We start from the raw sequence: 26,758 nt of genomic DNA on the forward strand, positions 1-26,758 counted from the left end.
GTAATTAAACTGGTGAAGGCATGGAATTAAAATGGGGGGGGAATCAGTGTGATTTTGAATTTGCCCTTGGATATTCGTTAAGTTTAATTTTCATGGAAATACCAGTTAGATGCAGGATTAGTTGCAGTGCAGACTGGCAGAGAGGAGAAGAGGCAGACGTCGTCGGCATTTGAAGTACTTTGGTACCTCTGTTAGTTGTTTATTATCTGCCAGTCATTTTGTTAGGTAATTCCCAGGGACTGACTGATGAGCCCCTTCATTTGGTGTCCAGGGAAACTGAGGCACAGGAGTGAAGTAATTTCTCTAAATTTATGTGGTGAAGCTGTTGGCAGGCTAGTTGACCCATACTGAAGAAGGATTTAGAGAGTACCTCCTCTCTACTGGAATGCACGAGAATCAAAGTTTAGCTTTGCAAAAATTGTTAGAGGTGAAGGAGTTTCCCTTGGAACGTAGAATTGCTTTGTGACATTTCTGTCCCTTGGCTTGTTGGCTTTTGCTGGTGTCTCTCCAAGGAAGGGGAGCTCACTATTCACTGAGGCAGTTCATTTTATTTTTGAATGCTTCTAATTATTAGAATTCTTTAATATGAGCTGTCATCAACTTGTCTTATAATTTTCTCCTTTGGGCACCATGTCTCAGTAACAAGATAGATAAGGTTCTTGCCTCCTGGAGTCTGGTATTAGTATAGTAGAAGGAGCATTGAACTAGATGTCAGCAGTACAAGGCAAAGACATTTATTTTTAAAAAAGAAAGAAAGAAATGAAAGTTTTGTATCACTTGCAACCTGTATGAACTTGGCTAAGACACTTGAGTGTCTGTTCTCACTTCATTTTGCAGAGGACCTTATCCCTTTGGACCTTCCAAAGCAGTGAACGTTCACTGGGGTGACGTGCCTTGTAAAATGTTAATTGTTATCTATTACAAGGAGTAGTGGTAGCTCTTGCTTTCAGAGCAGTAGTTCTCAAAGCGTGGTCCTTGGGCCAGCGGCATCAGCATCACCTGGGAACTTGCTAGAAATACAAACTCCTCAGCACCACCCCAGAACTGCTGACTCAGAAACTCGGGAGTGGGGTGGGGCTTGAAAATTGTTTTAAAAGGGCTTCAGGTGAGTCCAATGCCTGCCCTTGTTGGAGACCTACTGTAGACCAGGGCAGTAGTTCTCAGCCATCGCTACATATTGGATTCACCTGAGAGAACCTGTATGTGCTGCGTCCTGACGAGGCAGGTCAGAATCTGAAGGCAGGGCTCCTGCAGAAGCTGCTTGTGTGACTCACGTCTGCAGCCGGAGCTGGAGAGGCCAGGAGTTGGGGGGCTGAGGAGCACCGACGGTTGAGCTGCCCAGTTTGGTCTGAGTCTTGGCTCTGCCCTTTATCAGCTTTGTGGCTTTTGGCAAGAGGACTCTGGCCTCAGTTTGCTTGTCTGCGTAAAAATGCCCATCCCTCAGGGTTGTCATAAGAGTCATGTGAGATGATGTGTTTAAGCATCTGAGGATGTGTCCCGGCTGTGGTGAGTAAAGACGGAATTTATTGGTGGTGGCCCTGGGTATTTGAAGCTGATGGTTCTCATTTCTCCACACTAAGGCTCTTTACCTCTTCCTTCTAGGGCTTGATTTCTAGCCCCCTCTTTTGGGAAACCCCATTTTGTCCATGACTCTCTTTAAAAGGCAGTGTCCCATTTGACAATACCCATCACAACTACAAATGCAGCCACTTTTTGTCCTTGTAATTCCAGTTTTTGGAATTTGTTCTACAGGTATGTCTGCATATGTGAGAAATGATGTGTTTGTTTCTTACAACATGATTTGCAGAAGCAAAAGACTGGGATAACCTAAATGTTCATCAATCTAGGGTCTCTAAGCTTTTGAACGCTGTGGCTATGGAAGAGAATGAGGCTGCTTCTCAGGTACTGGCGTAGAACTCTATAGGATATGTTTTTTAAGTGAAAGAGGAGAATATATGTTTATTTGCTTGTATATACGTGCAGTGCATTTGAAAGAGTACAAAAGAAATGGGTAATGCTGGTTGCCTCTGAGGAGGAGACTGGGTGGAATAAAGATTTTTCACTATAAACTATTGGGTGCTTTTTATTTATTTTTTTAAAATAAATTTAATTTTTGGCTGTGTTGGGTCTTGTTGCTGTGCACGGGCTTTTCTCTGGTTGCGGCGAGCGGGGACTACTCTTCCTTGTGGTGCGCGGGCTTCTCACTGTGGTGGCTTCTCTTGTTGGGAGCACAGGCTCTAGGCACACGGGCTTCAGAGGGCAGGCTCAGTAGCTGTGGCGCGTGGGCTTAGTTGCTCTGCGCATGTAGCATGTTCCCGGACCAGGGCTTGTACCCATGTCCCCTGCATTGGCAGGCAGATTCCTAATCACTGCGCCATCAGGGAAGCCCCGGGGCCCTTTTTAAATGCTGTGATTTTAACCCATTAAAAAGTTAAAAGTGTGGTGTCCTAGCTGAATCCTGTGCTCGTGGCCTGACCATTGTGGGATAGAGTGGGAGTATTACCATTTTCTTCCATGAACTGGACCCTGTCCTACTTTTGATGCCATTTAAGATTGCATTACTCTTGTCACTGTGAGCTCCGATAAACCTTGCGGTCAGAGACAGCACCCAGCTCTGTTTCACGTGGATGGTTGCCAGGGCAGGTCTCATGGACTCGAGGAAGTTTCAAACTACCCCCGCCCAGCCTGTACTTGCACAACAGGCTTTGCTTTTGGTCCAGAATGCTGGGCTGTCAGGACCGTTTGAATCTTGATTCTGCCGGCTATAACGTTAGCTCCTCTTTGCCGTTCTGTGCCGTCTGGGGAGTTGATGAGGCTGCCTCCTGAGTCTGTCTTTTGTCAAGTCATTGTTGAGGAGACATCGGACAGGGTGTGGCGAAGAATCGAACACTGTGTTGTGCTGTCGGTAACCTTTCTCTAGCTCATCATCAAGCCATTGGAGACACCAGTGTACACATCTTAAGAGTGCTGACCCCTGGGCTAATAGGAAGACAGACCAGGAGCTCAGTCAGGTGTAATAAGTGCTGTGAGAGGGCTGTGTACAAAGTACAGTGATGGCCCAAAGAGGGAGTGATGTACATTGTGTAGGGGTAGTTGTTCAGCTGGCTAGATGGGCATACCCTTGCACAAGCTGCTTGACTATTTCACTAACTTATCTATAAGTGAATCACAAGAGTTTTTAAAGATGCTTTGCTGAAGTCAAGATACGTGATAGCTCTCACATTTCACCTGGTCTACGAACTTGGTAATCACAACAACGAACAACTGGTTGCTTTTTGGCACAGCTCGGTCATCGTGGACTCACATTGCCTCTTCCCCATGTTCATTCCTTTCTAAATGTCCCCAAACCATTTGTTCTCTACTTTTGCCAGGAATCATTGTTTGTAGTTAAAAGGGCTTTTTTTTTATATATAAATTTTTAATTTTTGGCTGCGTTGGGTCTTCATTGCTGTGCGCAGGCTTTCTCTAGTTGAGGTGTGCAGGCTTCTCATTGAAGTGGCTTCTCTTGTGGAGCACAGGCTGTAGGTGCACAGGCTTCAGAAGTTGTGGCACCTGGGCTCAGTAGTTGTGGCTCGTGGGTTCTAGAGCACAGGCTCAGTAGTTGTGCACGGGCTTAGTTGCTTCGCAGCATGTGGGATCCTCCCAGACCAGGGCTCGAACCCGTGTCCCCTGCATTGGCAGGCGGATTCTGAACCACTGCACCACCAGGGAAGTCCCAGCAGGCGGATTCTTAACCACTGCGCCACCGGGGAAGCCCTATCAGGGCTTTTTATTTGTAGACGTCAGGATCACCCACTTTCCTACTTTAAAGTCGGGACATTTGCCCCTGTCTCACGCCATTGGGCCCCTTTCTCCTTTTGTGATTTTGAAGTTGATCAGTTGCAGTCCTAAGAAACTTTTATAGTCAGTTAAATATGCATGAAAGAAATTATACGTTGTCTAAAGAAAATTTGGAGCCACATCAAAAAGTGGACGGAATGCTAAAACAAATCAGTCATGGCACGACACTCCAGCTCAGCCCCTGTTAACATTTTGGTGTTGTTACTGCCAACTATGTGAAAAATAATCAAAGCTTACAATCAGACTGCTTGGAATGGCTATGGTTTACAGGGGGAGCCTGACGCCTCAGCTAATGAGTAAAGTTTTTAGAGGAGCATGATTCAAGTGTGTTCAGCCGGTAGTGGAAGCCTCAGGAAGAAAGGGGTCAGCTTCATCTGGGCAAGGAGGTGGCTAGGAAAGGCTCCACAGGACAGATGACCCTTGATAAGTAAGCAGAAGTAGTAGCTGGAGGAAAAGAAAACAGAATTGTATATAAGCCACAGTCATAATCATGTGCTAAATGTATATGAAAAAAACTGCAAAGAAATGTCCCTGAATAATACCACAGTAGGAATGTTGATGAGTGTGGTTTTATTTTCTGTTTCCCAAATGGGAGTATATTGCCTCTTGTTAGTATTTTTCTTAACACCACACACATGTGCCCGGCCTTCAGCGACTCAGGGTTAGCAGAACTTGGCTGCAGGCCTGCTGCAGAATTAGGAGCTCGGAGCCAGGCTGGCAGTGCTCATGCAGCCCTGTGATTTCCATTGGTGGTACCTGAGGTTGAAGTAGAGAAGCTAATAATACAAGGTCAGACCTTGCTTTTCTGTGCTGAGCTCTTACGTAGCAACTTACTTTCAGAATGTTCCAGCGCCAAAGCTTGAGATCATGGTTGGGGAGGTAAGTGACGTTATTGGGGGCACAGAGAATGTTTACGTGCAGACTTCTCCCTTCCTGCTTCCCTCACTTAAAAATAATGAAAAGCAAAAATCATGAAAAGCAAATAGGTATTTACTGCTGTCGTTCCCTGTGATATTTCTGACACGTAGGTTTTCCCACCCCCAGCATTGATTTCCAGTGACCAGATCCATACACAGAAGGGAGGGGCACCTGCAACTGGGGAGGGCCCTGCCACAAGTCCTCCAGACATTGAGTCCTGTCTGATTCAACTCTACCACCAGGAAGAGGAGAAGAGTTGTTGGACTTTCCTGGGTCCAGATTTTGGCTTTGCCTCTTACTTGTCGTGAAACTGTAGGCAAGGCCTTTGAACCCAGCTTTTCATCATTAAATTGGGATGATAAAATTGACCTCACATTTGTAAGGATTGAACCAGGTACTTAAGCACTGGTCTAATACCTGACCTATGAACAGGTGTTGATACATCACGGCTACTCTTATTATTTGTCAGCCCCTCAGGTGTGTCCTATATGTGGTCGTGCAGACAAAACTCTGGCCCTGCTCTCATTATCAGTGCTTTGCACCCATGATTCTGTGTATTGACATGAAGTTGGCAGGGAGTGCGGTGCCAGTAGTTGTGGTTCAACAATATGAAATAGTGTTCGGCAGAAGTTCACTTCAGAGGCCACTTGTTTACAAGATCCCCCAGGGGCGGCCTTCATGGAATGTCAGGTGATCTGTATACATCCATAAAAGCTGTGTTAAAATGGGAAACATGCATATGTGAAGCAAGGGCTCAAGAAATACGTGTTGATTGACTAGAAAAACAAAAAAGGGAGTAATTAGGAGCTGGGAAGAAGAAAAGGGAGAAAAGGAGGCCCCTGTGGGTTGGATCTTGGGACCGTGGAAAAGCTTCCCCCCCACTTCCTGTCTCTCTCTGACCTATAACCACACTGGGACCTGGCTCTGAGCTTTGAGGGCCTGGCAACTTAAAGTTAGTGATGTGACTTCATTCTTATTTTTTCTGGACAGCCCCAGTTTTCACTTTTCTCCCACTCTGAGGTCCTGCTGAATTCCAGATTCAGTGTTACTGGTGACCAGAAACAAGATAAAACTAGGGAAGTAAGGTTTGTCCTCTATCAGGAGGACCTGAAGGGTGGGAAGACTGGCTCAGAAACTTCCAGAGAAAGGATGATGAAAGAGTTAACTAGTCTCCATTTGTCTGCCTCTTAAGATGAAGAAGCCATCTGTACATTAGGGCTGACCTGTTCAGTTGTGTGGACCAAGCTCTGTGTGCCATCCATCTCTGCCTGCTGTGAAATATTAGCTGTATCTGAAGGTGTGGTGTGATCTTCAGTCCTCTCCCTCCATTCTTCGCCTGTCACGGCTGTTTGGGGACTGGGAAGACAAGGGGTCAAGCAAAAGGGGGGAATCTTAGCTCTGAGGTCTGGCACACAGTAGGTGTTTAATAAACATTCTTCCATCTCATCCGGTGCAGGACCCATCTGCGGTAAGTACATCAGATTCAGGGCCTGGATAGAACTGGAACTATCCTTTGTGTGTTTGTGTCTTTTTAACAGTAGGGTAGGTGGTATTTGGAATATTCAGGTTAGTATAATATATAAAAAAAAACCACTCAATATCTTTTTGTAGAAATGTCCATTTTAACACATTTTACAAAGAGTGAAAATCTGTTGGTCTCCGTTTAGCTGCCTACTACCCTTTGCCTAATTTGTAGAATCATAGCTTTAGATCTAATAGATTAGATCTGTCCTCAGTCTTACTGCAATCTCTTAAGCCTCCCAGCATTTACTGCAAAATGCTGGTGGTGTTTTCATGCCCTGGCACTGCACAAGCATAATGTTTCATTTATTTATTTATTTTTTTTTTATTTTTTTTATTTTTTTTTATTTTTTTTGTGGTACGCGGGCCTTTCACTGTTGTGGCCCCTCCCATTGCGGAGCACAGGCTCCGGGCACGCAGGCTCAGTGTCCATGGCTCACTGGCCCAGCCGCTCCATGGCATGTGGGATCCTCCCGGACTGGGGCACGAACCTGGGTCCCCTGCATCGGCAGGCGGACTCTCAACCACTGCGCCACCAGGGAAGCCCTCATTTATTTTTAAATAACTTAAAATGTTTGTTTTATAAATCAAGGTACATTTTATCATTTAATTGGAAAGGGTTTGCCTAAGTATATTTAGGCATTTAAAGGCTTATTTTAGAAGCTAAAAATATCTTTAAACTCTGTGTCTGGTAACTTACTTGGTGGTAGGGTCCGCTCAACATTTGTCAGTTTGCTTTTCTTATTTTGCAGGAGATTGGGTGCTGACGTCATACAGTTGATTGGTTAGGTTTGTTATGTCTTTGATGTCTGCTCTTTGGTTGGGGGGTGGTGGCGGGGCGTGGAATCACACATGCCTCTTGAACAGCCTTGGTAAGTAGGGCTGGGGGAGCAAGACCAGGGCTATCAAGGCAGTGTCAGGTGGTGGCAACTTGACACTAGGCTTCCTCTTTAACATCATTCTCCTCTTTATTTTTCCTTCTCTTTTCTTCTTGCTGTATATCCCTTGTTACTCCCTACTTTCCTGCCCCTGAAATTTTTTGTGTACATTGTTAGATGTAGTGCATCTAGGCTTGTGGTAAAGAAGAGGGCTGTGCCTTCCTTCACTCCCCTTTCTTGCTCCTCCTCATATTTCAGACTTTATTTTGATAAACATTTTAGAAAATGTCCTTGGCCATTTCCCCATGCCTTGCCGCATGTGTAAAAGTCAGTATGGGTGTTGCAAAGAGGGTGATGGCTCAGAGGTCAACAGCCTTTCCTAAAATGGATGTCAACTATTTGTGACTCCTCTTTTGGTGCTGGGGTGGGGGGGTGACTGTGCTAACCCTTGGCGGGGACTGGCAGGAGGTGGTGACTTTCACCAGGGCCAGTGGCAGCACAGACTCACGTGCTGCTGAAGCCTGGCCAGCACCAGGCTCCTTGGTTTCCGCTGTGCCCACTGCTGACTCCGCCTTTCAGCTATTGTGTTTTGTCTTCTGAGGTGTCATTCATATTGGCCACTTAGTCTGTGCTGTTCCACAGCCTTTTCATCATTGGAATTGCACAACTTGAACATTTTTGACCTTGTAAGGCTTTGTAGAAGAGACTGTAAATTCCAGATCACTCTGTACAGCAGGGGCTGACGCCTGGGTGAGATTGTTGCTTGGATGGATGGCCTTGGTCTCTGAAGGCTGTTGTGCAGTTGGTCTTGAGTGTATGTTGAACACATCCCAGAGGGAGCTGGTGCTGCATAGAAGACTGCTGGTGGGCATGAGCCCAAGGAAAGCTTGGGAATATAGACACCTGCTTCTTTCACAGCAAACGGTATTTTTTCCATTTCCTGATGTAGGAAGGGAGGTCTGGGTTAACTAAGTGTATGGTAAACAGTCTCCTTTAGCTTGTTGCTTATCCTTGGTTTATTCCAAGCCAGTTTCAGGAGGTCTATTCTGTAAATGCTTAAATTGGCTTTAACCATGATCATTTTGACATCTATGATAAATACTAAATAAACAAGATCATGCATACCTTATTAGACAGTTTTGAGTTTTCACCAACATATTCTTTAGATGATTTAGTAAAAAACTAGAATTATTTAACATTTTGACTTATGTATGCTTTATTTAACAAGTGCATGAAAATGCTTAAGCATTTGCATAAAAAGTTAAATGATTATTTTGTAATCTGTATTTCTTAAAGTTTTATACATTACTTTCTCATTGTTCCTGAATTTGTTGTCCTATACATATAATATATAGAAATGTGGATAATGAAAGGAAGAAAAAAAGAAAAGTCAGTGGCCTAACATTCCTTCCCTCCCCACCTGAAAGCTCAGCGTCTCTGGTTAACCTTCACTTTGGGTGAGGGAGAGCTGAGCTGCAGCGTGGCAGGGTCCTGGCAAGGCCCAGGCAGGTGTGATTTCTTGATAGGTTTTGACTGGCAGGCATTCTTATGTGCTCAGCAGGTCTCCTCTCATAATGGCCATCCAGGCCACTCTTAAATTACTGTGGAGGCATCCTCCCTGGGGCCCGGGGAGGTGAAGTGACTTACCCTGGGTCACATAGTCGTGGAAGAATCCGGAATAGTTGTCTTTCTGCAGTGTGTTTTACACCATGTTCCATTGGCTCACCGAAGCCTGTACACCCTTCAGTCTGGAGAAGCCTATACCCCGTGTGGGGAGAGGTAGCTGAATATGGCTCACAGCACACATTTTGCAACCTAATTTGGGCTCCAGTTCTAGCTCCGCTACTTATTAACTATGTGATCATGAGTGTGTTCCTGACCTCCCTCAGTCTGTTTCCTCACCTGCAGAGTGGGAACCATACCTACCTTGTTAGGTTTTGAGGATCACCCCGGCTGTTCCAGGGTATAGCCACTGAATACATTGCAGCTCGCAGCAGCGTTTTCCATGCCTTCAGAGTTCAAGCTGGGATGAGGCTGGAGTCATCCCTCTTTAACTGGTACTGAGATAAGGAGAGCTGCAACAAATTCCATACCTGCCTGGGTCTTCATTCAGTGCTTGCCCTGTGAACAAACCAAGGCCCTGGGGGTTGTGTACCCATTGGAGGAGGATGCCTGTGGGTTTAATAACTTGTGGGTTTTATCATCAGCCTTTATTGACCAAGTGATAATGGCAGAGGCAGATTGATTTTTTTTTCTTTTAAATGGGGCAGAAAGAGTTGTATGCTTCTCCAGGTAACCATGAGTCGAGACCTTGTGACTTATCTGTTCACATGCACAGCCAGCTGCACACAACCTCCTCTTCACTTTACCCATCCCTGCTCAGCTGCCCTAGTATGATTCATTCTTCAAATATTTGAGGGCCCACTGTGTTCCAGGCACAGGGCCAAGTACCAGGGAAAGAGCAGAAACAAACCTGGGCCTTGACTCCATGGAGTTTATGGGGTTGTGGGGAAGACAGACTCTAAGGGTAAAATTCTAATCATTGTAAGGCTATGAAGAGCTACTTGGGGCCATGGGAACATATTAGAGAGAGCTGACTCAATCTGGGAGACCAGGGAAGCTTCCCAAAGAAGTGACGATTGAGCTGAGCTGAAAATAGGCCAGGGGAATAGGTGGGTGAGATGGGTAACCTGACCTTTGCCACCCCCTGAGCCTGCCACCCTCCCTTTTTCCCTTGGTCTTTTGATCTTTTAGGAGGCAATTAATCCTCCTGCAGTCAATTCTTCTGTAATTTCAAATGTATGCTTTTTTTTTAATTTTGACCACACCACTTGGCTTGCGGGATCTTAGTTCCCCGGCCAGGGATTGAACCTGGGGCCCTAGCAGTGAAAGTGCCAAGTCCTAACCACTGGACCACCAGGGAATTCCCAAATATATGTTTTTGTTTTTTTTTTTAATTGCATAGTTTTCAGGGCAAAAACATAGTATGGCTGCTACTTTGGGAGTTAATATAATCTGCAAGCATTTGTTGAATGTCTACTGTGTGGCAGGCACTATACATACATTGTCATTTAATCCTCTAAACAACCCTGCCAGGTGAGTCTTACGGATGAAGAAACTGAGGCCCAGAAAGGCCATGTGACTTGGGTTTTGTCTCCTTTTGGTTAATGACGGGAAAGCTGGGATTTAAACCTTCTGGCACTGCCAAACCTGCCTGTGCTCTCTTCTGCCTCTCCCTCTTGTAGATGGACTTTTGTGGCTTGATCTGAGGATCCAATCACCATCTCCATGTTGTGTCCATGGGAAAATGCAATCTGAGTTCCAAACTTCCAGTTTACACATGAACTTGGTGCATAGCCCATTTATCAGTTGAGGATAGTTGTCTGTGTCAGGTCAGCATTGAGACTAAGTGGATCTGTCTTGAAGTGGGCTTAAAATTGCTTTTTCAGTTCAAATCCAGAATTAATGGAGGACAGTCTTAGAAATAGTCACTTGAGGTAAGTAACAATGGGCTGGATAAAAAGGAATGTCAATATCATTCCTGCTGCCAGCAGTGTCCCTGGGGGCCATGGGAAAAAAGAAATTGGTATGGGCTGGTAACTCTCTTTTTCCAACTTTATTTATTTATTTACCTTTGGCTGCGTTGGCTCTTCGTTGCTGTGTGCGGGCTTTTTCTAGTTGTGGCGAGTGGGAGCTACTCTTCGTTGCGGTGCATGGGCTTCTCATTGTGGTGGCTTCTCTTGTTGCGGAGCACGGGCTCTAGGCACGTGGGCTCAGTAGTTGTGGCTCGCTAGAGCCCGCAGGCTCAGTAGTTGTGGTGCACGGGCTTTCTCCGCGGCATGTGGGATCTTTCCGGACCAGGGATCAAAGCTGTGTCCCCTGCATTGGCAGGCAAATTCTTAACCACTGTGCCACCAGGGAAGTCCTGGGCTGGTAACTCTTAATTATTTAGAGTTAAATCTTGGTGACTTTCCAGTGGCTTGTCAGTGATGGCTCTGGGCGAGGGTAACCTCTGTCGGTCACTCCATCTCTCTGAACCTCAGTCTCTCTACCTATAAGATGGGATAATAATTCTGCTTTATCTACCTCAGCATTGCTATGAGATTCAAACGAATTATAGGACCTTAGGATTAGAAGGGGGTATCCCTAAGATATTATATTTGGAAGTGTTTTGTAGGCCTAGGTAAATGCATGCCACTTTTGTTGACTTACCATTATGGTTCATATTAACAACGTAAAACACTGGTTCTCAAACTTTAGCTGTTTATTAGAATTACCTTCAGAGCTCATTAAGCTACAGATTGCTGGGCTCCTCCTCCAGCATTTCTGATTCAGTAGCTCTAGACTGGGACCAGAGGATTTGTACTTCTAATACGTTCCCACATAATGCGGATGTTGCCGGCCACCTAGCTCATACCACCCAGATCTGGAGCTGCTTGGCTCTGCCGCTCCCTCAGGCCTAGGGAGAGACAGGTGAAACCCACTGACCCTTGGGGGATGGTGAGTGTAGATGTTAGTTCCAGATCATGTGGTAGCCAGACAGAGTAAGTGGGCATTGGCCAAGTGGCTGTGATGTCTGGAGTTGGGTGGAAGCACTTAAGCGTTTCCTTGGAAACCCTTAGGACTTGGTAGTCACCACTTCTCAGGGCTGTGGTGCCGGGGGCAGAAGGAACCTATTTCAGGGGGCTTTGGGCCAAACTTGGACAGTCCCATCCACATTGGTGAACTCCTCCATTCTTTTTTTTTTTTTAATTTTTTATTTACTTATTTTTTTGGCTGCTCTGTGCAGCTTGCGGGATCTTAGTTCCCCAACCAGGGATCGAACCCGGGCCCCGGCAGTGAAAGCACTGAGTCCTAACCACTGGATCTCCAGGGAATTCCTGAACTCCTCCATTCTTGGGGCTGGCCCAGATCCACTCAAACTCAAGCCCTCTTTGACGCCTGTGAAGAAATCACCTTTCTTCTGATCTTCCAAGGTTGCAGTGGAGGGAGAGTCTCCGTGTTGGGCTGGGTGGCTCATCAACACATTCTCTCTCTCCCGCTAAGAGATTTCCCACTGATTGTTCCAGCTTCTTTCTTCTCTCTCTTCACATGTGTGGTTTCTGCTTAAATCTTTTCCTCATTGAGGCACCCAACCTTTTCCTAGTTACCCCTATGTCAGAAGAGGACAGGCCGGAACAGGCTAGCAGTAATTCTCACACACTTGGGGTCACATTGAGTAACAGGTTAAAGACAGATTCCCTGGCCACGCCCTCAAAGGTTCTGATTTCTCAGGTCTAGAGAGATTCTAGGGGTTCTGATGCCGGAATCTGAAAACCATACTTAGGGAAATAACTAAAGAGATTTTGACTTGCTTTTCAGTCTGCCAGCATGTGGTGAGCACCACTTTTACACTGCCCACCCCAGAGCCCCTGCTTGGTCACCTGTCCCCCTTAGAGTCTCCCACCTGGAATCTGTATTCCAGCCCTGAGAGATGCAAAGCTGTGGGGCTGGAAGGGGAGGGGTTTGCTTAATGGTTGCTTTCTTGGTCGACCAACAGGTGACCTGACCTTTGGTTTCTCTGAGAAGAAAACCTCAGGGTATCTGTTTCGCCCTCTAAAAGAGGTCTTTTACCTGGAGTGTATTTCCCAGTGCAAGGTCTGGGTGACCTCTGTAGCCCATATTTGCTCCCTTCTCACAACTTTTTGTGGCTGAAAATTGTTTTTAAGATTTTTCTTTTGCTTTAATGGCTGTCTGACTAGCTGTCACTGGGCTGATTTTTATCTCAAACTATATTGTAAGCTTCCTCGAAGTTAAGATGTCTACATGGTGCTGGGCATACAGATGTCTAATGGTGGGATAGGTAGATTTACCATGATGTTTCTGGGCTGGGTTGGGCTGGGCTGGCCACTGCTTGATCCTTACACAGATCTCAAAACCATGACAGTAAGGGTCTAAAACTGGCTTAATCTCTACAGTGTCTCTTAGCTGGAAAGTCATTTTTAGTACAGGCCCTTGAGGATTACCGTCATCAAATAGTACTTCCAAGGAAAGAGCCCAAGGCAACTGAAGACCAAGGTTTTCACCAAAAATAGACTAGCATCAGGAAGGGAGCTGGTCAGACAACTCTTCCACTGCATCAGTGGTTGGCAGAGGCTCCTGGCTATGACAGAGTTAGCTGGGCATCCACCATGGCGGCGTATTACTCATAAGGCTAGTTGAGCGTGTATGAGTTTTTGTGTATGAGGGAGAAGAGAAGAAGTCCTTACTTCAAACACCATTCTTCCTGTGTCTCCCAAGGGTATACTTTTGTCCCCTTAAATGTTTCTTGTTTCTTTTTTCCACATAATAGTCAATGTTCAAGATTGTGGAGAGGAAAATTCAGGAAACGGCTAAAGAACCCAGTTTTCAAAAGGGCCTGGGCAAACCCTCAGCATTTTGTAAAGGGCTCTTTCTAGTCTGGATCCCTTCTGTGGTGTCATGCCAGATGCCTCCGGCAAGATTGCTGGGTGCTTGGCCCATTTTTGCTCTCAGTCTAAAGTAACTTCTTGGTTCATTCTAGTTCTTTTTTTTTTTTTTTTTTTTGGTACGCGGGCCTCTCACTGTTGTGGCCTCTCCCGTTGCGGAGCGCAGGCTCCGGATGCGCAGGCTCAGCAGCCATGGCTCACGGGCCCAACCGCTCTGTGGCATGTGGGATCTTCCCGGACTGGGGCACGAACCCGTGTCCCCTGCATCGGCAGGTGGACTCTCAACCACTGCGCCACCAGGGAAGCCCATTCTAGTTCTTTTTAATCTGTGGCTTATTGCATTTGGGTTACTCAATTTAAAGCGAGAACATGGAATCGATTCAGTAGAACCACAGACCCAAAGACAGAGCTGTGAGAGTCATTCCTGGAGAGCCTAACTGGCCCACAGAGATCTCGCAGCCATGTGCTGCCAGGGTCTTAAACCCAAGTACCCCACTTCTGGATTTAATATTCTTCTCCGTACCCTGAACTGCCATTGCAGAGATCCTGGTTTCCCTCTGCTCCTCCACTTGGCCAAACTGAAATGTGGCCAGTAGAGAAGGAAGGGTTTCCAGGGCTGAGGCCGATGGAGCCATTTAAGTTCGAGGAGACCGATGAAGAAAGGGTTGGTGTTCAGATTGCATTTTCAAATGGGCTGGGAATAACACTGGCTGTGAAAACATTATCAAAAATCTGCAAAATCAACATTCTTTCTTCCTGGTAAACATGAAAGCTCGGCAGCTGCACCTCCCGCTCACGTGTTGGGCCAACTGCTGTTTGGGACATCATGCCTCCCTTGGCAGTGCATGGGAGCTGACTGGAGCCAGGGTTGGCGTTCCAGCTCTTGCTGTGTGGATCAGGGCGTTTCAGGGCTCTCAAAAGCTGGACCAGTCACGTTGTCGTTGGACTTAAGCTGGGGCATATATCCATCTATCCAGGGTTACACGGACCCTTTGATATGGCTGTCCATCGCTAGTCAGGTTTTGCCGAGTCAAGACCCAAAGCAGGCAGGAGAACTGATCTTAGTCAAAGGTGATTTGTGGGTGACTTCTTTTCCACCAGAATCTTCACCCTCTTAGTCACCTCATAACCTCTGTTATCCAAGAGAATTTTGTTTATTTCAGAGAATCGGCCCACACACAGGTTTGAAGCCAGTCCAAAAGGAACATTTGCCACTGTATAAAAACTTACCTTCCTGGTCTTTGAGAGCTGAACCCCCCGTTTTAGTTGCCCCTTCACACCCCCTCGCCAGTTTCCTACATCATTTGCAGAAAACTTATGGTTTGGCAATCTACTGGTTTATTTCTCAGAACTGGAGCAATTGCCTGACTTTCTTCAGGAGCTACTTGGGGAAAGCAGAACTCCCTAGTTTACGCTCTTTTCTTTCTTTACAATTTTTTTCATGTATCTTCATAGGGAAATGGCTCAGGACTGTTACCAAGAAGAATGCACCAGTGATTAAGAACCAGTATGAGTTGTGCAAGCCTGTCAAATGGAATATACTCCTTTCTTGACATGAACTCAGGGAAGTGCAGTAGATACTGTATCTATTGGGTACATGACCCATGCGTGATCTCAGGGAAGCATCTAAGGGGAAGGATCCCATTAGGAGCCTAAAGCTAAAACGGGAAGCGAGGGCTGGGTGATAAGGCCTCAAGTGGATTCACTGCTGGCTGGATTACCAGCTCAGATTTGTATTTTCTGTGTGGGAAGCCTCTGTGGCAGACCTAGGATTGTGCCTAAGCCTGTCCTGGTCAATATTTTTTTATCAGACACTTGGAGCTGTGGAAGTCAGCCATGGGAAGTATGCAGATCTCTGAGGGCTGGAAGAGAGAACTTATATTTCAAAGAGTGATCGGGACCCAGAAAGTTCTTTTAAGATGTATCCAACATCTGGGTTACAAAAGTCCTATAGGTATAGGATGGGGGTAACCTGATTTTAGAAGAAGCTCTTGCAGGGGAAAAAAGACTGAAGACATCTTGGATGATCAGAAAAAGAGGCAGGTCCTTCTCAGAGGGATGGAGGAGTAGGTGGTCATTTAGCTGGATGCCCTGATAGTTTTAGGTTTGCCTTCTGGATATATTGATGCCCCCACTTGGGGTGGTGCTGGGCTGGGGGCATGACCCTTCCTCCTGCAGGTCCCCAGGGGAAGTGTGAGTTGGCTTTGACTTCAGTCCTCCTCCCCGGCCTCTCTGGGAAACCACCCACTTGCCCACACAAGGCCTGTTCTACATCTATACTGGCTTTTCCAGGCAGGGGTCAGAGCTCTTATTTCTGAGGGTTTCCTAGTCAGGCCATGGGCCCTGGGGCTACAGCTGCCTTGTTTAAAAAAATAATAAAAATAAAAATAAAAACAAAAATAAAGGTACGGGGACCTTAGAAAATGGATGAATGGAATGCTTTGTGTTCCTGTTTTATTTTATTTTATTATTTTTTTTTGCGGTACGCCGGCCTCTCACTGTTGTGGCGTCTCCTGTTGCGGAGCACAGACTCCGGATGCGCAGGCTCAGCGGCCATGGCTCACGGGCCCAGCCGCTCCGCGGCATGTGGGATCTTACCGGACCGGGGCACGAACCCATGTCCCCTGCATCAGCAGGCGGACTCTCAACCACTGCGCCACCACGGAAGCCCTGTGTTCCTATTTTAAACCTAAAGACCATTCTATTGTGCAAATGCAAAAAGTAATAAGAATACGATTTCAGTTCCATATTCCATCAGGTTGAGGGTGTCAGGGGAAAAGTATAGGTATGAGAGGATTAAACAGGAAAGTGGGGTGGAGTGGGGAGGAGAGCTTGTGACAGATGGGTGGGGAGAGAAGCGAAGACATGCATGGGAAGAAACAAGGCACACAGGGAGAGAGTCAGAAAACATAATCTGAGGTGAAACCAATTTCCAGTAAGGCTTCCACCCCACTGCTGCAATTTGATGTCTAAGAATACTGAAACTCACAATACACTATCCATAAAAGTATTTTTTTCTTTGTAAATGCACCATGTAGTCAAAATATGACAACCTGGCATGCCTATCCTAATATATAGAAAATCTTGATATTGACTGATGATATATGAAGCAAAGGCCCAATTTATTTAATACTTTAATAAATAAAATATTCCTTCTCCAAAATAAAACAGAAACCTTATGGTCATTGGATGACTCCAAAGAGTTAAAAAAAATTCTTCTTATTGATACATGTATGTATACATATACACAAAGAAACTACCTCCAGATCATCCAGTGATTCTCTCTGGATGATGATTTTATAACTATTTTATTTATTTTAAGTTGGGAAATAAAATACATACATCCAAGGTATCCTAGCCCTGCTCCCTCTTTTCTTCTTTATACAATTTGTAGTTTTGTGTTTTTTAACATCTTTATTGGAGTATAATTGCTTTATAATGGTGTGTTAGTTTCTGCTGTATAACAAACTGAATCAGCTATACATAAACATATATCCACATATCTCCTCCCTCTTGCATCTCCCTGCAACCCTCCCTATCCCACCCCTCTAGGTGGACACAAGCACCGAGCTGATCTCCCTGTGCTATGCGGCTGCTTCCCACTAGCTAGCTATTTTACATTTGGTCGTGTATATATGTCCATGCCACTCTCTCACTTCGTCCCAGCTTACGCTTCCCCCTCTCCGTGTCCTCAAGTCCATTCTCTACGTCTGCGTCTTTGTCTTTATTCCTGTCCTGAAGAAAAAGTTTCTTCAGAACGATTTTTTTTTTTTTTTTTTTTGTGATACACGGGCCTCTCACTGTTGTGGCCTCTCCCGCTGCAGAGCACAGGCTCCGGACGCGCAGGCTCAGCGGCCATGGCTCACGGGCCCAGCCACTCCGCGGCATGTGGGACCCCCCCGGACCGGGGCCCGAACCCACGTCCCCTGCATCGGCAGGAGGACTCCCAACCACTGTGCCACAAGGGAAGCCCCAGAACCATTTTTTTTAAGATTCCATATATATGTGTTAGCATATGGTATTTGTTTTTCTCTTTCTGATTTACTTCACTCTGTGTGATAGTCTCTAGGTCCATCCACTTCGCTACAAATAACTCAATTTCGCTTCTTTTTATAGCTGAGTAATAGTCCATTGTATATATGTGCCACATCTTCTTTATCCATTCACCTGTCGATGGACACTTAGGTTGCTTCCATGTCCTGGTTATTGTAAGTAGAGCTGCAATGAACATTGTGGTACATGACTCTTTTTTTTTTTTTTTTTTTTCTTTTTGCGGTATGCGGGCCTCTCACTGTTGTGGCCTCTCCCGTTGCGGAGCACAGGCTCCGGATGCGCAGGCCCAGCGGCCATGGCTCACGGGCCCAGCCGCTCCGCGGCATATGGGATCCTCCCAGACCGGGGCACGAACCCGTATCCCCTGCATCGGCAGGCGGACTCTCAACCACTGCGCCACCAGGGAGGCCCCACATGACTCTTTTTGAATTATGGTTTTCTCAGGGTATATGCCCAGTAGTGGGATTGCTGGGTCGTATGGTAGTTCTATTTTTAGTTTTTTAAGGAACCTCCATACTGTTCTCCATAGTGGCTGTATCAATTTACATTCCCACCAACAGTGCAAGAGGGTTCCCTTTTCTCCACACCCTCTCCAGCATTTATTGTTTGTAGATTTTTTCATGATGGCCATTCTGACTGGTGTGAGGTGATACCTCATTGTAGTTTTTTTTTTTTTTTTTTTTTTTTTTTTTTTGCGGTATGCGGGCCTCTCACTGTTGTGGCCTCTCCCGCTGCGGAGCACAGGCTCCGGACGCGCAGGCCCAGCGGCCATGGCTCACGGGCCCAGCCGCTCCGCTGCATATGGGATCCTCCCAGACCGGGGCACGAACCCGCATCCCCTGCATCCGCAGGCGGACTCTCAACCACTGCGCCACCAGGGAGGCCCTCATTGTAGTTTTGATTCGCATTTCTCTAATGATTAGTGATGTTGAGCATCCTTTCATGTGTTTGTTGGCAGTCTGTATATCTTCTTTGGAGAAATATCTATTTAGATCTTCTGCCCATTTTTGGATTGGGTTGTTTGTTTTTTTGATATTGGGCTGCATGAGCTGTCTGTATATTTTGGAGATTAATCCTTTGTCAGTTGCTTCATTTGCAAATATTTTCTCGCATTCTGAGGGTTGTCTTTTGGTCTTGTTTATGGTTTCCTTTGCTGTGCAAAAGCTTTGAAGTTTCATTAGGTCCCATTTGTTTATTTTTGTTTTTATTTCCATTTCTCTAGGAGGTGGGTCAAAAAGGATCTTGCTGTGATTTACGTCATAGAGTGTTCTGCCTATGTTTTCCTTCCTCTAAGAGTTTGATAGTGTCTGGCCTTACATTTATGTCTTTGATCCACTTTGAGTTTATTTTTGTGTATGGTGTTAGGGAGTGTTCTAATTTCATTCTTTTACATGTAGCTGTCCAGTTTTCCCAGCACCACTTATTGAAGAGGCTCTCTTTTCTCCATTGTATATTCTTGCCTCCTTTATCAAAGATAAGGTGACCATATGTGCATGGGTTTATCTCTGGGCTTTCTATCCTGTTCCATTGATCTATATTTCTGTTTTTGTGCCAGTTCCATACTGTCTCGATTACTGTAGCTTTGTAGTATAGTGTGCAGTCAGGGAGCCTGATTCCTCCAGCTCCATTTTTCTTTATCAAGATTGCTTTGGCTGTTCGTGGTCTTTTGTGTTTCCATACAAATTGTGAAATTTTTTGTTCTAGTACTGTGAAAAATGCCAGTGGTAGTTTGATAGGGATTTCATTGAATCTGTAGATTGCTTTGGGTAGTATAGTCATTTTCACAGTGTTGATTCTTCCAATCCAAGAACATGGTCTATCTCTGCATCTATTTGTATCATTTTTAATTTCTTTCATCAGTGTCTTATAGTTTTCTGCATACAGGTCTTTTGTCTCCTTAGGTAGGTTTATTCCTAGGTATTTTATTCTTTTTGTTGCAGTGGTAAATGGGAGTGCTTCCTTAATTTCTTTTTCAGATTTTTCATCATTAGTGTATAGGAATGCAAGAGATTTCTGTGCATTAATTTTATATCCTGCTACTTTACCAAGTTCATTGATTAGCTCTAGTAGTTTTCTGGTAGCATCTTTGGGCTTCTCTCTGTATAGTATCATGTCATCTGCATACAGTGACAGTTTTATTTCTTCTTTTCCGATTTGGATTCCTTTTATTTCCTTTTCTTCTCTGATTGCTGTGGCTAAAAATTCCAAAAGTATGTTGAATAATAGTGGTGAGAGTGGGCAACCTTATCTTGTTTCTGATCTTAGGGGAAATGGTTTTAGTTTTTCACCATTGAGGACGATGCTGGCTGTGGGTTTGTCATATATGGCCTTTATTATGTTGAGGTAGGTTTCCTCTATGCCTACTTTCTGGAGAGTTTTTATCATAAATGGATGTTGAATTTTGTCAGAAGCTTTTTCTGCATCTATTGATATGATCATATGGTTTTTCTCCTTCAGTCTGTTAATATGGTTTATCACATTGATTGATTTGCATATATTGAAGAATCCTTGCATTCATGGGATAAACCCCACTTGAGCATGGTGTATGATCCGTTTAATGTGCTGTTGGATTCTGTTTGCTAGTATTTTGTTGAGGATTTTTGCATGTATGTTCATCAGTGATGTTGGTCAGTAGTTTTCTTTTTTTGTGACATCTTTGTCTGGTTTTGGTATCAGGGTGATGGTGACCTCGTAGAAGGAGTTTGTGAGTGTTCCTCCCTTTGCTATATTTTGGAAGAGTTTGAGAAGGATAGGTGTTAACTCTTCTCTAAATGTTTGATAGAATTTGCCTGTGAAACCATCTGGTTCTGGGCTTTTGTTTGTTGGAAGATTTTTTTTTTTTTAATTTACTTTTGGCTGTGTTGGGTCTTTGTTGCTGTGTGCAGGCTTCCTGTAGTTGCGGTGAGCAGGGGCTACTCTTCGTTGCAGTGTGCAGGCTTCTTATTGTGGCTTCTCGTTGTGGAGCATGGGCTCTAGGTGTGCGGGCTTCAGTAGTTGTGGCTTATGGGCTAGAGCACAGGCTCAGTAGTTGTGGCGCACGGGCTTAGTTGCTCCGCAGCATGTGGGATATTCCCGGACCAGGGCTGGAACCTGTGTCCCCTGCATTGGCAGGCGGATTCTTAACCACTGCGCTGCCAGGGAAGTCCATATTTTAGTTATACTGATCTTAGCTATTGTTTCCTTCATTTCTTTTTCATTTATTTCTGATTTGATCTTTATGATTTCTTTCCTTCTGCTAACTTTGGGGTTTTTTTTTTCTTTCTCTAATTGCTTTAGGTGTAAGGTTAGATTGTTTATTTGAGATGTTTCTTGTTTCATGAGGTAGGATTGTATTGCTATAAACTTCTCTCTTAGAACTGCTTCTGCTGCATCCCATAAGTTTTGGGTCGTTGTATTTTCATTGTCGTTTGTTTCTAGGTATTTTTTTGATTTCCTCTTTGATTTCTTCAGTGATCTCTTGGTTATTTAGTAGTTTATTGTTTAGCCTCCATGTGCTTGTGTTTTTTACAGATTTATTCCTGTAATTGATACCTACTCTCATAGCATTGTGGTTGGAAAAGATACTTGATACAATTTCAGTTTTCTTAAATTTACCAAGGCTTGATTTGTGACCCAAGATATGATCTATCCTGGAGAATGTTCCATGAGCACTTGAGAAGAAAGTGTATTCTGTTTTTGGATGGAATGTCCTGTAAATATCAATTAAGTCCACCTTGTTTAATGTATCATTTAAAGCTTGTGTTTCCTTATTTATTTTCATTTTGGTTGATCTGTCCATTGGTGAAAGTGGGGTGTTAACGTCCCCTACTATGATTGTGGTACTATTTCCCCTTTTATGGCTGTTAGCATTTGCTTTATGTATTGAGGTGCTCCTATGTTGGGTGCATAACTATTTACAATTGTTATATCTTCTTCTTGGATTGATCCCTTGATCATTATGTAGTGTCCTTCTTTATCTCTTGTAATAGTCTTTATTTTAAAGTCTATTTTGTCTGATATAGGAATTGCTACTCCAGCTTTCTTTTGATTTCCATTTGCATGGAGTATCTTTTTCCATCCCCTCACTTTCAGTCTGTATGTGTCCCTAGGTCTGAAGTTGGTCTCTTGTAGACAGCATATATATGTGTCTTGTTTTTGTATCCATTCAACCAGTCTATGTCTTTTGGTTGGAGCATTTACATTTAAGGTAGTTATTGATATGTGTGTTCCTATTACCGTTTTCTTAATTGTTTTGGGTTTGTTATTGTAGGTCTTTTCCTTCTCTTGTGTTTCCTGCCTAGAGAAGTTCCTTTAGCATTTGTTGTAAAGCTTGTTTGGTGGTGCTGAATTCTCTTAACTTTTGCTTGTCTGTAAAGGTCTTAATTTCTCCATCAAATCTGAATGACATCCTTGCTGGGTAGAGTAATCTTGGTTGTAGGTTTTCCCCTTTCATCATTAAGCATGTCCTGCCACACCCTTCTGGCTTGCAGAGTTTTTGCTGAAAGATCAGCTGTTAACCTTATGGGGATTCTCTTGTATGTTATTTGTTGCTTTTCCCTTGGTGTTTTTAATATTTTTTCTTTGTATTTAATTTTTGATAGTTTGATTAATATGTGTCTTGGCGTGTTTCTCCTTGGATTTGTCCTGTATGGGATTCTCTGCGCTTCTTGGACTTGACTGTTTCCTTTCTCATTTTAGGGAAGTTTTCAACTATAATCTCTTCAAATATTTTCTCAGTCCCTTTCTTTTTCTCTTCTTCTTCTGGGACCCCTGTAATTCGAATGTTGGTGCATTCAGTGTTGTCCCAGAAGTCTCTGAGACTGTCCTCAATTCTTTTCATTCTTTTTTCTTTCGTCTGCTCTGCAGTAGTTATTTCCACTATTTTATCTTCCAGGTCACTTATCCATTCTTCTGCCTTAGCTATTCTGCTATTGATTTCTTCTAGAGAATTTTAAATTTCGTTTATTGTGTTGTTCAGCATTGTTTGTTTGCCCTTTAGTTCTTCCAGGTCCTTGTTAAACGTTTCTTGTATTTTCTCCATTCTATTTCCAAGATTTTGGATCATCTTTACTATCATTACTCTGAATTCTTTTTCAGGTAGACTGCCTATTTACTCTTCATTTGTTTGGTCTGGTGGGTTTTTACTTTGCTACTTCATCTGCTGTGTATTTCTTTGTCTTCTCATTTTGCTTAACTTACTGTGTTTGGGGTCTTCCTTTGCAGGCTGCAGGTTCGTGGTTCCCGTTGTTTTTGGTGTCTGTCCCTTCTGGGTAAGGTTGGTTTAGTGGGTTGTGTTGGCTTCCTGGTGGAGGGGACTGGTGCCTGTGTTCTGGTGGATGAGACTGGATCTTGTCTTTTTGGTGGGCAGGACTCCGTCTGGTGGTGTATTTTGGAGGGTGTGTGACCTTATGATTTTAGTCAGCCTCTTGCTAATGGGTGGGGTTGTGTTCCTGTCTTGCTAGTTGTTTGCCATAGGGTGTCCAGAAGTGTAGCTTGCTGATCATTGAGTGGAGCTGGGTCTTGGCATTGAGATGGAGATCTCTGAGACAGCGTTTGCTGTTTGGTCCACCAGACACCTCCTGGCCCCACGAAATATCAATGTCTTGAACTCTGTTCTCCCACCTCAGAGGCACAAGCTTGACACCTGGCTGGAGCAGCAAGACTTTATCAGCCACAAGGCTGGTCTTCCTAAAGCTGTGCCGCCTGCAGCAGCCTGACCAATGGAATATTCACATTGGAAATGTTGCCTTAGCACTGGGTGCTAGAGGAGATCTCCATCACTCCATACCAGAAATACAAAAGGATGGACAGCTCCTCGAAGCTGGGGTTTTTATGAATGTGAAGTGGCTCCTCCACTGTCTCTTTCCCTTTCTGCCAACTGAAGCAGAAGCTTCTGAGGCTTTACAACAGGGCAGTACTCCTCAACATCGTCAAGGTCATCAAAAATGAGGGAAGTCTGAGAAATTCTCACAGCCAAGAGGAGCCTCTGGAGACATGAAGACTGAATGTAATGCTGTATGAAATCAGCAATGTTGAGGAAATTTTCTCTACTTTCCCAGAATGTTAGTCCATACTGCAGAGAGTTATGTAGTAAGGCTAATTATTGACAATGTTCTGAAAAGGTAACAACACCAATAAACTTTTCTGGACTTGCAAAGGAAAAAGAGAAAACAGCTGGCTCTGCTGGCAGTCGAGTTTCCAGAGCTAACTGGCGTGCCATCTGCTCGCAACATGGAGTGGGAACCATGGTTCACATGTCACACCAGCGTTCGTGTTAAGAAGGTTGCCCCAACAAACCTGGGCAGCTTCGCTTCCGTGCAGGTTGCTGGGGGGAGGGGTGGCGGCAGCAGCATCCACAGTGTGTATATCGTTTTTCTGAACTCCATCTGCTCCAGTTTGTAGTTTTTATCAAATTTACACATGCGTATAGTTTCAAGAATCAAACAGTTCTCTAGCAACACCATCTCCTGCCTCCCCTCCCCCTACCTGCCATCCCCTGTGGCAGTCACTTAAAAATTGTAGCTGATTCTTTTGTTATTTACGTACACGTTTTTCAATAGCTTGCACGTTTTGCTACTTTTGGGTATTATCTATTGGCTCCTCCTGAGGATTTTTCTCTCCTCCCCCTCCCCATGCACTGTGCCCCAACCCCCTTATCTTTGGAGGAGGAAAAATCCTGTCTTCTCCAGAAGTCAGGAGTGTCATGCCTTATCCTAGAGGGACATGGGGGTCCCTAAGTGGAATAACATGCACATCTTTGGGTCTTTTGTGATCTTGCCAATAAGACTTAAAAGTCCAAAATTCTAAGCTGTAGCTGTAGGTTTGAATTGGGCCGTGTGTTGTTACTAGCTCTGTGGACCAGCCATAACCAAGGGCCCGTTAGAAGCTGGATTGAATTAGGACGTCTTCTGGATATGGTTTTTTGGGACCAAATATCAACTTATTTTGTTGTCCTTTGCCTCTATCATAGAATGTAGAAAAAGTACACTGTCCCAGTTAATTGCAGGCCATTGTTTGCTGGACTTGGTTATCTTGGGGGTCCTACGGCGCCCCGTTCTTGGCCTCTCAGCTCCAGGACACTCTTAAGGAGATGGCTTCTGCGTATATTTGACCGGTGATGTCCAGGGTTTGTGGGAAAGTGGCAGAGCTGCCTGTGTCTTGGGGACGCAGAGGGATCTGTATTAAATCCTAAAAGTGCCACGTCTTCCAGAAAAGCTGCTGCAGTCCAGTCTCAGGATAGGGCATGTGGACTCTACTCCGAGTCTCAGCGTTCCACTTTGTTTCCAGAGCCACCCACAGACACCTCTCAATTCTTTGTCCAGTCCTAGAGGACATGCTTCTGGGCTTACCTGTCTCCTCCAGGCTCAGGAGTGACTCCCATCTCTTGCCCTTTGCCTCTCTCTGTGGCCCTTCTGAGTCTGGAGAAGACTTCACTGGAACTCATGCCAGCAATCTTGCCATCTTTCTTGTTAATGAGGAATGAGGGAAGGCAACAGGGCACCACCTTCTGAAACGAAGGCTGAATTTTAAAGTTGTGAGGGACCTTGGAAGCCATATGGTTTGTATAACTCTGCTTGCCTACCTCCGGCAGTGAGACTCTCACTGAAGGAGCCACGCTTTTCCAGTGATGGGTGCTCATCTCTTGGAAGGTTCTTTCCTGCTGAACGGACATCCTTGTCTGGGATGCCCCTCCACTAAACAGCTGAGGACAGCCTTGAAACTAGTCAACAAATTATTCTTCCTGTTTTTCTGGCATAAGTGGTATCAAAAATGGTTTTAAGAGGCAGCCATAAAAGATGCTGGTAAAAACTCATGTTTTCTAAGCACCGAGTGTGTTGCCAGAGAGGTTCAGTTTTGTTTTTCTTTATCGTTATGATTTTGATTTATTTGCATCTGATAGAATGGTATCAGTGACATGAGGAATAATTACATCTCTTTTGAAATTCTACCCTGGAGCCCCACCAGGAACTGACCCAGATTCGTGCCAAGGAACACATCATAGGCTTTGGGTTTTTTAAAATGTGTACTTAAAACACTCTTTTGAAATGCTAGACTTCTTGATACTTAAAGAGCATTGTTTTAATGGGTGGAGTTCTTTTTTGATCCTCTAAGTTTAAATTTCTTAGCTCAGGGGTGGCCATAGTGACCATCCTGTATTGTGAGTTCAAGAGGCCTCTGAGAGGCAAGCCCTGCACACGTGTGTGTGTGTGTGTGTGTGCACGTGCACTTGTCTCCCTTTTGTCAACCAGTTCTAAACTTTTCTTGATTCTTACTGCTTTTACTGAATCTTCAGAAATGCTGGCCATTTTAGGAAAGCCATGTGACATAATTCTTTAAATAAATAATAATGATTTGACTTAGAGAAACTGACAGCAATAAATCAACATGGTTGGATTATCATTTCCTTTGAGATTTCCTTTGTTTTCCCAGCTTTATATGATGAACATGTATTACTTTTATGTTAGAGGAAATTACTTGGGAAAGCATGGCTGCTTCCAAACTTATTCCTAATCTGCCAATGAGGTAACAAGGTGGAGGATACAGGAGGGGATAACAGATTGGAACATAAGGATGTTGGGAGCCAGGGCTGCCATGGGAACTGTTATTGCCAGTCTTTTTTTACCATCAAAAATGCCTCTTTTATTTTTATATGTATTTATTTTTCTTCTAAATGCCCCTTGCTTTGAAAGATTTCATCTAACCCAACATTGTGTTTGTTAAATAGTAATTCCTCCATTGTTGATCAGTCAAAGATTAACTGCCTATTGGAGAGTTACTGGGTTACTTTATGGAGTTGATGCTGTTCCAGCTGAGAGTAAAGACATGTGATATTTGAGTTGGCCCTTCGTTAGGCACTCATCTATGTTCTCCACTTTCATTGCTACCTAAGGTGGGACTTCCTGAGCTGAGGACCCAAGGTTGGGGTTCTGCAGTTAGAGAGCTCTTCTGTATTTTGGGCTCAAGACCCTGTGTTCCCTCTGGTACTGGTATTTCTCCCCAACAAACCTGCCTTGATTTTGTTTTTAAATGCAACATCTAAAAAAGCACAAGACCAGTAGTACAGTAAGGCTTCATGGCTGTGCTAACCTTTTTCTGCCTCATCCTTCATCATCCTCATCATGG

The 26,758-nt window shown here is 44.5% G+C and overlaps 1 protein-coding gene across 12 annotated transcripts in view; it reads left to right on the forward strand.

The window, feature by feature from the left end:
• SORBS1 (sorbin and SH3 domain containing 1) overlaps positions 1-26,758 on the forward strand; it is a 244,009-nt gene that overhangs the window by 29,822 nt on the left and 187,429 nt on the right. The window contains exon 1 of one of the 12 annotated variants that reach the window (XM_081253010.1): positions 7,898-8,081. The exons of the other annotated variants lie outside the window; for them this stretch is intronic. The gene's annotated coding sequence lies outside the window, so the exon portion shown is untranslated. Of the gene's footprint in view, positions 1-7,897; positions 8,082-26,758 lie in introns of those variants that run through there. 12 annotated transcript variants of the gene reach the window in all.

The sequence above is a fragment of the Mesoplodon bidens genome, assembly GCF_964165515.1.
Source record: "Mesoplodon bidens genome assembly, chromosome: 1".
Lineage (NCBI taxonomy): Eukaryota > Metazoa > Chordata > Mammalia > Artiodactyla > Ziphiidae > Mesoplodon > Mesoplodon bidens.